The 12,838-nt window shown below is 31.9% G+C and overlaps 1 pseudogene; it reads left to right on the plus strand.

Moving 5' to 3' along the window:
* The first annotated feature begins 2,762 nt into the window (after positions 1 to 2,762).
* LOC128186760 (uncharacterized) lies at positions 2,763 to 12,582 on the plus strand (annotated as a pseudogene).
* The last annotated feature ends 256 nt before the right edge of the window (positions 12,583 to 12,838 follow it).

Here is a 12,838-nt window from a genome sequence, read left to right on the forward strand (position 1 = left end):
AGCGCCTGTAAAGGGTACCTGCAGCCCAGCCGATGTGAAACATATGTTAAAGAGTTTATTTACCAAAATTTAATGCAAAAAACCGCATCGAAATCGGTGCAAAAATAACGGAGTTACGCCTCTTCAAAGTGGCTATTTTTACCTGCTTTGGGAAATTTAATCAAGAGAAAACAGAATTAGGCGATAACGAGGCTTCAGCGGAAGTGACGTCACGAGGTCAACGGGAGGGAAATTTCCTTACAAAGCTATACAAATTAAATTCGATTTTTCAGCCAAAATGATCGATAAAGGTCTAATGTTTTGACGTATCTTGTTATTTTAAGTAATGTAGATTTAGAAATTTGTATCCGTTATTATTTTATTACAATCAGATTTCTTTTTAAAGGATTTTAAAATTTGTTATTCTCGTCGCATTTTTACCAATGAATACGATATCTTGAAACGCTTACATGGGCTGATTTATGTTCATTATTCATTTTTTGATTACATAATATCTTTCACACACGAGTGATCCGAGACAATGACACAGGTAAACAGGTAAACTAACGAAGCCACTGCTCCAGACACACGTGTATCTGGGGTATGTATACACAAGGTACACGAGTCTGGTGAACAAAGAGAGTTTCACACCTCTTGACTGGTAAATTGATTTGTGTATAATTAGCTACTCAATTGTTAAAAGATAAAACAGAAAAATAAATTAGACTGTAAAATCAAGCATTCGTCAGCTAAAACATGTGTATAGTCCGTCAATCAGTGATTAAAGAATCATGCATGATACTATTAAATAGTAAAACTAATGTTCGAAGTAAATGCCTTTATTGTTACTTATCTAATCACTTAAATAATGACCAAAGTTACAATTCAGCAATTGAAACCTTTTTTATGTGATCAAGTAATTATTTCGGAAGTAATTACGGTGGTCTTTATAATTTCTTATTTTATAAAGTGCAACTTTCTTTCGAGCGCTATGGTCAGCAATTAAACGCTTTAAATACATGTAACTCCGTATAGCTTAAATTGTAAGACTGACAACGAATCATTATGAAATTATCTGAATAAACTGTAACATTTTGACAAAGGATGTAAATAAATGTAAAATTAAATTCCATTATCGTATTTTTAAAAGAATACGAGATAGACTTAATCATGCAGCCATCTTGGACTTTCGCCTTGATCCGTTAATAATCCCCTGTATGTTTGTTAAAGAATGCATACTATTTTGATTTTTATTGGTCCGATATTAATATTATCAAATAATCGGGCGACACCATTTGTAATTTTATGCCTTATACGAGGAATAGACCCCGAGTTACCTTTTACAAAATATCATTATGTATTATCAATATTATTAATCAGTTAATAATGTCACTGAGAAATCATTCGAAAGAATGGCAATATTAACAAAATATGTTTCTTATAACAATAATGCTTTGATTAATTGTCATTTTGCTTCATATGGTGTGCATTTATATGTAAAATGTGTTACACATTTGACGAAATTCATGAAGCAAACAATTATCCGAATTCGGCATTTTTGTTCGATAAAATACAAGTTAAACTCAAACAACCGTATAATTAGTCATCCAGGGTTGATAAGGAAATAAAACAACAGAAAAAAATGTTCATATATCGATAAAACAATGCAAGAAAACGAACAGTTTTCACACGATATTCCTGTTTCTCATACAGCGGCGTTGACCCCGTGACGTCACAGTTCATCTCGCGCCAAATCGGCTTGATTCAAAACTCGTTCAGGTGTGAAATCGGGTTTTCCCCAAATATCTCGAAAAACTACTTACGCGATCGCTGTAAAATTTTCAGGATGATGTTTTTACACATAGATCTCCATTATATCAAAAATTGACCGGCACTGCAGGTACCCTTTAAGTTTCTAACTTTTAATAAAACGCTTACAAATATTGGATATTTCATCGGAGAGATGATATCTAACCACTTGCTACCTCTTCCTTAAACGATCAGAATAACAAAGGTTAAAGTTCAGGGTCAATTGAAATTCCATGAAATATTGATTTTTCATAACTTTTTTGTGTAAGCTGGTATAGAAAAAAAATTCCTTGGATGAAATAGTATATATAAAATGAAAGCTCTATTCAGCCCCCATTTTAAAGAAAGCTCTCTTCAGCCCCAATCTTAAAACAATTACAATTTTTTTTTCTTTTATTTTCATTCATAATGTGTTAAAAGTGACATCTAGGCTTAACGGACCAAATGTTTAACTTCTGACTCTTATTGATATGATGTATGCGAATGTATATACACATGCCCCTATAAATAAATAAACTTCTCCGTATATAATAGTAACTGACAACATACTCGAAATTAGCCTTTGCCGCGTTACAAAGAGAGTAAGTGGTTTATCCAACAGGAGAAATAAAAGACGTTTATAATTCAAACGAAAGTCAGAATTACTGATAATTTCATCTGGAATGCATGTAAATTTAAGGAGGCTCAATGTTCAACCAATTAAGCAAAGTAAGTTTGACACATTGTATGTTTGACCACAAGCTTAATTCTAGTATAATAATATTTAGCAAAATGAAAATCCAAATAATTTGCTTCAATTAATTTAACTACATGTTTATGGGTACCGTTAGATACCTTTTGATAAATGTAAGAAATCGTTATTGGACCGAAGTCATTATATTAATTTCTTTTAATTAGCATAGAGCATGGAGTAATTATTTATGATATTTTTTTTTACCAGGGTAACACGCAAATAAGACACTGACCAATACACGATGATTATAGGCACAGTCATGTATGTGTATAACGTAAACATGGTAGGCCATCGCCGACTATTTGTTTGTACGTGTGTCTTTCTACTGGCCATAAAATCATCCTGCGGCCTTCAGAAACCAGTGAAAAAACTTTCAAATCTGTTTATTTGAAATGAAATGGTATAGAAGGTCTGGTAATTAGTCTAGTCTTATCAATACTGCTTTGAATCATGTTAGATTAACTATAAACCAATGGCCCACACGTTTTTAAAGATGTAAACAAATAGTTATGCATACACGTAACTGTTATCTTAATATTATTCGTGAATTCAATTAGTGATAATCAGAATAGAAAACCATTAAAATTTACAATTATTCTTTTAAGTGCAAAACAAACCATTATTTTGTTTTTAAAGTAACAAAAACCGTCTTTTGTGTTTTCTAATGTCTAATGTGATGTTAAATATGAGACTTAAACTTTTTAACACTTGTTCAAAAAATTTAAATTATGTTATAACGGTTAGATATATTTTTGATATGCAATAACTCTTTATTGGCGTCTAGTCATTTCATTAAATAAATTTCTTTTATTTAGTATAAGTATGAAGTCATTATTTCTGATAGTTTTACTATAGAAAGACGGAAGTAAACGTAATTTATTGAAACTGATCAAAACTTGTTATCGGCATATAAGGTAAACATGTCGACTGTTTGTTTGTAGATGTTTCTTTCTACTGGCAATCATTATAGAATCATCTTGTGGCCTTCAAGAGTAAGTAAGTTCCTTTATTTTACAATTTTCGTGCGTGGAGCCATCACTGACCAAAAGATCTATATTAACCAATGGTGTTCATTGTCACGGCCACCTGGAGTACGCTTGTGTGAGACTAGCTTTGGGTTTCAAACGGTAACCGGTTGTAGATAGTGCTATTTGTAAAAAGCTGAATACAGCGTTCTATAAAATTTGCGCCATCACACAATACTAGTACTCCGCCAAGCCAACGCATTTTGTCGTGATTTTTATTTTTTATATAATAAGTATTTTTCATTTTAATTAATGTGCTGTTATCATATTGTGTCTGAGTTATACATTAAGCGTTGAAGCGATTTTGCTATTTTATTTAAGTTAGCACGCGGCATGTTCTGTTAGAGGGAGACACTAATCACATTGTTAAGGTCTTCCGTTTCCAAGACCTTATTGTTTTTCTTAGGTTTCTTTTTCCCCATTATTATAAGGTCTTCCGTTTCCAACGGAAGACCTTATAGTGATTGTAATGTTTTTTCTTTCATTCTTTCTTTCTTATTAATTTTTTTCCCTTTTTATCGGCAGAATTTCTCAGAGATGGCTTGATAGATTTTTAGGGATAATAGAGAACGATAATGTTTCGAGGCTTTTTATTTCGTTTTTTTCAAAATTCATTTCCGGTCGTCCGGTCGTCCGTTTCCTGTACCGCGTCAAAAAACTTTGTTCCCTAGAGATCTCAGAATCGGCAAGCACTTGGACATCCAAACTTTGTGGGATGATAGACCTATAGTTGTAGATGTGTTTAAACTATATTATTTAATTCGTCGTAACTTCCGTTCGTCAATTTTTTTTTACTGATTTAGTTAATTTTCCACAGAATAAATATTTAAGTATTAATCAATACAAATGTCATCTATGCGATGTTAAATTAACAAAACAATTCTTCTTCCGGGAGATATCTCAAATTTCTCAGTAAGCTTTTTAATAATAAATTTTAATCCCACGAGATCTAAAAAACTAATTGTGATTAAGAAACGAAACTTTCATGGCTGATATTTATTTGACTGAACATGTGTTTAATTGCTTTCCTTTTGTCGACCGTCACTCCCGGTCCACACCGGAAAAGTTCAAACAAACGATCTTTTTTATAAGTTAAACTGTTTTTCTTTGACAATTTTTGATTAATTGATAGACAATAAAGTCCTGTTGTCTAATGTTTAACAAATACTGACCTACATTTTCATTGAGCGCTTCCGTCTGTCCCGAGCCAAAGTACCTTGACTCCTCGAGACCTCAGAAACGATAAAGACTTGAACATCTTAACTTTGAGGGATGATAAACCTATCTTTGTAAATTGGTTAAAATATTTTTGTTTTGTTCGGCGTAACTTCCGGTCGCCACCGGAAGCACTTCAATTTTTTTTGTTTTTACGTATCTAATTTATTTTCCGTAGATTAAAGATATTAGTGTAAATCCTTACGAATGTCATCTATGCAATGTAAATAAACAAAAAGATTCTTCTTCTGGTGATATATCTCGATTATCTCAGGAAGCCTTTTAAAAATGTTTTGTACTCGCAGGATCTATGAAACTGTAAGTGATCAGGACACGAAACTTTCACTGATGATAGACATACAGTTATTTCATGCATATCTTTTACAATTTAAGGTAGTACGAAACACCCCTGAAATTATTTATTTTAAATATTTTCTGAAATGCACAAAATAATGAATTATTATGATGTCAAAATTAATTTCAGTCCATTATCTTAAGAAAAAAATATAAATCATACCCATCAACTACTCAAGGCCAAAAAAATTTAGGATACAATGTATTTCGATAATTTTGAAACATGCATTTGGATGGTGTTCATATGATTTTTGTGCAATTTAGCCTTATATTATTTAAAAATGCGTAACTTGTGTTCTTTTCAAAGTAAAGACCTGACATTTGGACACAACCACCACCAGTATTTAAGCTTTATGTCAAACAAATTTCAAGGTCATATCAACAGGTCAAAGGTCAAATATGATGACGTCATCTAGGATTTTTATCAATTTATACCTCCGTCAAACATACTTAAACCTTATTTAATCTAAAACCAATGGTTAAATTTTCTTTATTTTGATATATTTTAATTACAGGTTCATGCCAATCATACTGTTAAATTTTATCCAAATTTGAATTATACATTTTCTTTTTAGATACCGTTAGGTGCTGCAAATTTTCGTCTTATAAGAGTATTCACAAGCACTAGTTTTACATTATATTGCATGCGATTTTATCTTAAGTTACTGGTTAGAATTTATTTCAGTATTTTTAAGTAACAAGAAGGTCTCCTGTTTAAATCGCAGCACAAATATTTGTAATATCTTGAAAAATAACTTAATGGAATAGAAAATTATAACAATGACTATTTCATTTTACACTCCACTAAAAGGAGATTCCAATGGTAGGTTTGGGGCGATGTGGGCAAAAATTGTGAGGTCGGATTTTTTTTCAAATTTTACGTATTAAAAGATTACATTTCAAAAAAAAAATATAAAAATTTCAGAAAAATTGAATTATAGGAAAAATTTAGCTTTTCTGTTTTGTACTACCTTAATGCAATGCTATGGTGTGCAATTTTAATGATATGCTATGAGATTTTAATTCAATGCTATGAGATTTGTATGCTATGCTATGAGAAATTGAAATGAAGGGCTTAATGCTATGGTATGCTATGCTATGAGATTTGAACAAAAACGCCTCCATACACAGAAGAGTTCCACAATGATAAAATGTGAAAGTTCACCATTTATCCGCAATGTCAGCATTTATTCCTCCTAATAAAACATTTAAAACCGAGTTAAAATCATGTTGTATGCTATGCTATGGTATGCTATGACGAATGAGATTCTATGAGATTATATGCTATGCTATGAGATTCCAATGCTATGCTATGAGATTTCAATGCTATGCTATGAGATTTCAATGCTATGCTATGCTATGGTGTATGTTGTAAAAGATATGCTTGAACTGACTGTATGATTAAATATGTGTTAAAACAGTTACCTTTTCTCGACCGTCACTTCCGGTCCACACTGGAAGAGTTCAAACAAATCAAGCTTTTTATCTGTTTTGCTGTTTTCATTTGATAGTTTTAGTTACTTCGATGAATAATAGTGTAAGATAGGCAAGTAAACAAAAATAATAAATCTAATTTCTTTAAGCACTTCCGTTTGTCCGTTTCCTGTCCCGAGACAAAAAACTTTATTTTGACGAGATCTCAAAAACAGTAACGACTTTAACTACTACACTTTGTGGGATGATAGAACAAGGTTTGAACATGTGTTTACCCTATTTTGTTTTATCCGGCGTAACTTCTGGTCGTCACAGGAAGTTCACCAAAATTTGAGTTCTTATTAAAAATATATTTATTACTTAGCATGGACGTAACATTTATGCAGTAGAAATACAAAATGTAATCTACTCAGTGTTAAATAAACGAAAATATTCTACTTCCAGTGAGACATTTCTTACATCTCAGGTAGCTTTCTTTTATAAAAATTTGAAACCCCCGAGAGCTCATAAACTGTAAAAGATCAAGATACAAAACTTATATGGATGATGACATTTGATTAAAAATGTGTTCAACGGGTTTCTATTTGGTCGTCCGTCACTTCCGGAAGACCTTTTTGTTGCTATAGCAACAAGAGTCTAGTTATTATTTTTCCCCCGGGGCCCTTTTTTTGTCCACAAGATTTCTCAGTGATGGCTGAATAGATTTTTTTTTTTAAATTTTCAGGAGTGATAGAAAATGATAATATCTTCAGATGTTTTTTTTATTCTTTCAAAATCTATTTCCGGTCGTCTGTTTCCTGTCCCGCGTTAAAAAACGTTGTTCCCTCGTGATCTCAGAATCGGCAAACACGTGAACATTCTTTGTGGTATGTTAGACCTATATTTGTTGATGTGTTTAAACTATTTTGTTTTGTTCGTCGTAACTTCCGGTCTTCACCGGAAGTACTTCAAAAATAATTATTTTTACGCATTAAATTTCTTTTCCATAAAATAACAAGATATCTGTGAGCCAATGCTCACTAGTGATATCCCCGCTCTGACGTGAATATGCAACATAAGCAAAGTCGACATTTAACAGAAAGCTGGCATCCGATTGGTACAGAAATATATCCCACAATATGGCATGCCAAAACAAATAGTGTGTTAAAAGTTCAAGCATCTGCGATAAATAGCTGCTGAGAAATCTTTGACGGAAATTTGTTTGAAATTTTTGGCTAAAAATAAACAAAGTACTAATTAAACAGGAAGTTGACGTCCGAATGGTACAAAAATACATCCCACGATATGGCATGCCTATAAAAATACTGTGTAAAAATTTCAATTATCTGCGGAAAACAGTTGCTGAGAATTCTTTGACAAAAATTTGTTTGAAAATGTTGGCTAAAAATAAACACAATCGTCATTTAACAGGAAGTTGACGTCTGATTGGTACAAAATATATCCCACGATATGGTATGCCTATACAAATACTGTGTATAATATTGCAAGCATCTGCGATAAACAGTTGCTGAGAATTCTTTGACAAAAATTTGTTTGAAAATGTTGGCTTAAAATAAACAAAGTCTTCATTTAACAGAAAGTTGACGTCTGATTGGTACAAAAATATATCCCACGATATGGCATGCCTATAAAAATATTGTGTAAAAATTTCAAGCATCTGCGATGAATAGTTTTTGAGATAAATGCGACAGAAAAATTTGTTATGGACGGACAGACAGACACACAAGGGTAAAACAGTACACCGCCTCTATTTTGGAGCGGGGGTATAAATATATAAGTATAAATCTATACATAGTTTATTCATGCGATGTTATATCAGCAAAAAAGTTCTACTTCCGGTGAGATTATCTCAGGTAGCTTTTTTAAAACACATATTGTATACCCACAAGATCTCAGAAACTATAACTGATCAAAGCAAGAAACTTTCATGGATGATAGACATTTAATTGAAGATGTGTTTAATTGGTTTTATTTTGTCTTCCGTTACTTCTGGTCCACACAGGAAGAGTTCAAACAAATCGAGCTGTTTTTCAGTTTAACTTTTTTCCTTTGATATTTGTAATTAGCTTGATGAAGAATAATATACAAAAAGCAAGTATACAAGAAATATTTAATACAATTTACATTGAGCACTTCCGTTTGTCCGTTTCCTGTCCCGAGACAAAAAACCTTATTTCGACGAGATCTCAAAAACGGTAACGACTTGAACAACCAAACTTTGTAGAATGATAAACCCATGTATGTACATGTGTTAACACTATTTTGTTTTATCCGGCGAAACTTCCGGTCGTCACAGATAGTACACCTTATTTTGATTTTTTCACAATAATTTCGTTCTTTAGCATGTAAGTAACATTTTAGCTATAGAAATACAAAAGGTCATCTTCACATGGTAAAAAAAACCCAAAAAAGTTCTACTTCCAGTGAGACATCTCAAATTACTCAGGTAGCCTTTTTAAAAAAAAGCAATAAAGTACCCAGAAAATCTTAGAGACTGTGAGTGATCAAGACACAAACTTTTATGGATAATGGACATTTAATTGAACATGTGTTTAACGTGTTTCATTTGGTCGTACGTCACTTCCGGTTCTCACTCAAAGCGTTTAATTTAACATTTTACTCAATGTGATGAACAACAACATACCGTAGATAAATGTACTAAAATATCTACTTTAAATTTTTTTTAATCACTTTCGTTTGTTTGTTTCCGGTCCTGCGAAAAAAAAAATTTTTCTCAACAATACATTATCACAAAATAAACTTGAACATCCAAACTTTGAGGAAAGACAAAACAATGTTTGAAGATATGTTTACTATGTTCTGTATGATCAGGCGTAACTTCCGGTCGTCTCAAAAAGTACTAAAAAATTGACATTTTGTCTTGTTGTTTTGTTTATTTCTAAGGAATTACTTTACAGTATACATTATATCCCTTTTCTGTTTACAAGAGAAATTGGACTTTTTGTACAGATTATTACATGAGGAACGGAAGACCTTTTTGTTGCTATAGCAACAAGAGTCTAGTTGATTATTACTATTATTAAAGAATATATAGTAATTTGTAATTAACATTTCGGGTGGTCAACTTGTTTGAATTGTTTAGATAATGTATGGATACATTAAAGAAGACATTTCCATTTTGAGTTGCATGTGCCGCCTAAAAGAATGTTTAACTTCAGTTCTCTATTTAGTAGGCAGACATTCTTATCAGTTGTGTTTCAATTTTTTAATTTTGCGGAATTTTAACTTTTTTAATGAATTGTGCAAAATCATAAAACATAAGTGGTTAATATTATTATGAATTGGTTTTATTATTTTTCTGTTATTTTATTAATTAAACATAAATTGTCAGAGAAAAGTCATAATTCCAGAATTAGGGTAGGTAAAATCTTAATGAAGCATCCCCATTGAATGCCAAGAAAGTTGCAATGAAATATAGATATGCTGTAAAGCACATATAAACGTTGATATATAAATGTTTTTAGAAAAAAACTATTGTGTATTTTAATGTGCTGTCTATTCTGTTCAAATTTTAACTAAACTATTCCGAAATTTGAAATGGTGATTTAATTATTTTTTCAATATAATAACGATATGACCATGAGAAAAGGCCAAAATTTTAATTTATTTTTATATTTTTTTTATTCTTAATATTATTGAATAAAATGTTATTAATTTATTTTTCAGAAAATTGCAATTGTAAAAAAAAAGTTTAAATACGAGGAAAAAGGGGCGGTTCAAACAAAACTAACCTTCCTTGCAAGGCAAGAAAGTTGCCACGAAAATAATATATGTTGAAGACGACATCTTTAAATTGATGTATTCAAGCAAGCAAAAAGTTCATTCACTCATAATTTTTTATCTGCATCATCCTCGTTCCCTTAAGGTCTAAAAGCACAATGGCGTCCTCATTGTAGCGCTAACGTGTTGTGTAACACAGAAATGTTTTTTCCTCATTTTCAATCCAAGTCATTTTCTATATATTTATAGTTCATCAATAAAATGTTGTATTGGTTACCGAGAGATACAGTAGAGGATGTATGCACAGGTATAAAAATATTGCCTCTGATTATGAAATTGCAGTTCCTTTGTCGATTATATTAATCAAAATGATGATATAATATATATATATATATATATATATATATATATATATATATATATATATATATATATATATATATATATATATATATATATATATATATATATATGGAGAAGAATGTAGTCTACCCTGTCCTGCAGGATTTTATGGACGTCAATGTAAAACATCCTGCAACTGTTCTTCAAATGAGACTTGTTATCAGTTGGTTGGCTGTAGATCAAACTCCACATGTGGTAAAATGTTTTAAAGAAATTATCACCACTGGCTTTTCCCCCCTTTCACCTTCGTTTTCAGCGGGCGAATTTTTGACGGTGACATTTATCATTAATACTTTAGATAGAAATTAGAGTTCATAATCATTTTCATAATTATCTATTGCTATCTATTTACGTCCGTCGTTGTGCGTCCGGCGTCGTGCGTTAACAATTAACAAATTGTTACCATTTCTGGTGTGAAGCATCTCTGTGGTAAGAGGAATCTAAAATGTGAAGTTTATGGCTCTACCACCATTGGGGCACCACAGACCAACATATATGCAAAATAAGGCCAAATTTTTAATAATCTTCTTCTCTACTCCTAAACATGCAAGGAAAACATGATTGCATGGTTAAGATGTCCATGAAGCCCTCTACCAAAATTATGAAATTCATGACCCCTGAGACAGGGTATACGCCCAAATGCGGGGCCAATATGGCCATATAGTAAAAATGTATTAAATCCTAGAAAATCTTCTGTACTCCCACACATGTGGACAAACTGAACACATGGTTATGATATCCACTAACTTCTCGACCTAAAATGTGCAATTCATGGCCCCTGGGTAAGGAATTCAGGACGTGTGGGTGGCAATATAGCCATATATTTTTAATGGATACAATGTTTTAAAACCTTTTTCTCTATTTTCACATATCTGTAAGAAAAACTGCCTTCAAAGTTATGTTTACCAGGACGTCCTCTTTTAAAAGTTTTAATTTCATGTTTCCTGGAGTGTGGGTTTTGACACTAGGGCATGACCAAAATGGATGTATAGTGTTAATGCATATAATGTTTAAAATTATCTTCTCTACTTCCGCACACCTGTAAGGAAAACTGAATTCAAGATTTTGTAGACCAGGAAGCCCTCCACCAAAATTTTAAATTTCATGTTGCAGGGATTCTGGCTTTATGGGGGGGCCAAAATAGTGTTAATGCAATTAATGTCTTCAGCAGATACTGAATAAAAACTGACTGCATATCATGAAAGAAAGTAAAACTGTCTATCAAAATTTATAATTTTTCTAATCCAGAATGAAACTTAATTCAATGCATATATGAGACTTTTCGACAAGTTTGTGTATGGGTTATATGCTACTCAGGTGACCGTTAAGGCCTATTGGTCTCTTGTTTATGAAGGTGAAGGTCATCATTCGGTAAAAGGTAACCTGAAATGGATGTTGATGATCTTCTTGATATGCCTGCAAGGCTTTAATTTGGTTCTTTGCATCGGTTATCCACTTAGGTAAATAATCATAATTCATGTGAAATGTATTTTAATTTATTGAAAAGGGCAATATCTTTGTTTTAAAAATAGATGAACTCGACTCTGTCCAGAATTTACTGTTTAATCCAATTCAACATTTTCGATATTCTGTATCTTTATCTATTTTTTTTTCTTTATATATAAATCATGTCATTCTGATTGAGTGGTTTAACTAACAGTTTCCTAAATATGTTGTTTCGTTTAAATACCCGTTTTCAGAAAAAGAAAGAACTGGATAAGAAAAATGATGATAACAACAATGGAAAAGTGTAGAAGATGTTTCCCTTTTTCCCAGCGAAATAGTAAAACGGTGCGAAATAAAGGACACAGTGACAGCCACCCAATGCACAGAAGCGCTGATTATAGATATGTAGGTGATGGCTACCATCAAATTCATTTTCCAAATTGAGACCTTTCGATTTTGCTCCGATCAATGCACGGTTAAAGACAACCATTAACCCAACATTACAATTGTGATGATGCTAGCTTAGATAAAGCCAATACAGTATAATATATTCAATACCTTGTGTTTTACGAGATTGCAGCGAATACTGTTTCATTTATTGATGCAGAAAAAAGTCACCATCGCTTTGAGCTCTACTAAAATTTTTGATCATTTACTTGTCAGCGCTGGCTTCATATCCTTGACATAAATAGTCTTACTC

This window comes from Crassostrea angulata, chromosome 6 (genome assembly GCF_025612915.1).
Source record: "Crassostrea angulata isolate pt1a10 chromosome 6, ASM2561291v2, whole genome shotgun sequence".
Classification (NCBI taxonomy): domain Eukaryota; kingdom Metazoa; phylum Mollusca; class Bivalvia; order Ostreida; family Ostreidae; genus Magallana; species Magallana angulata.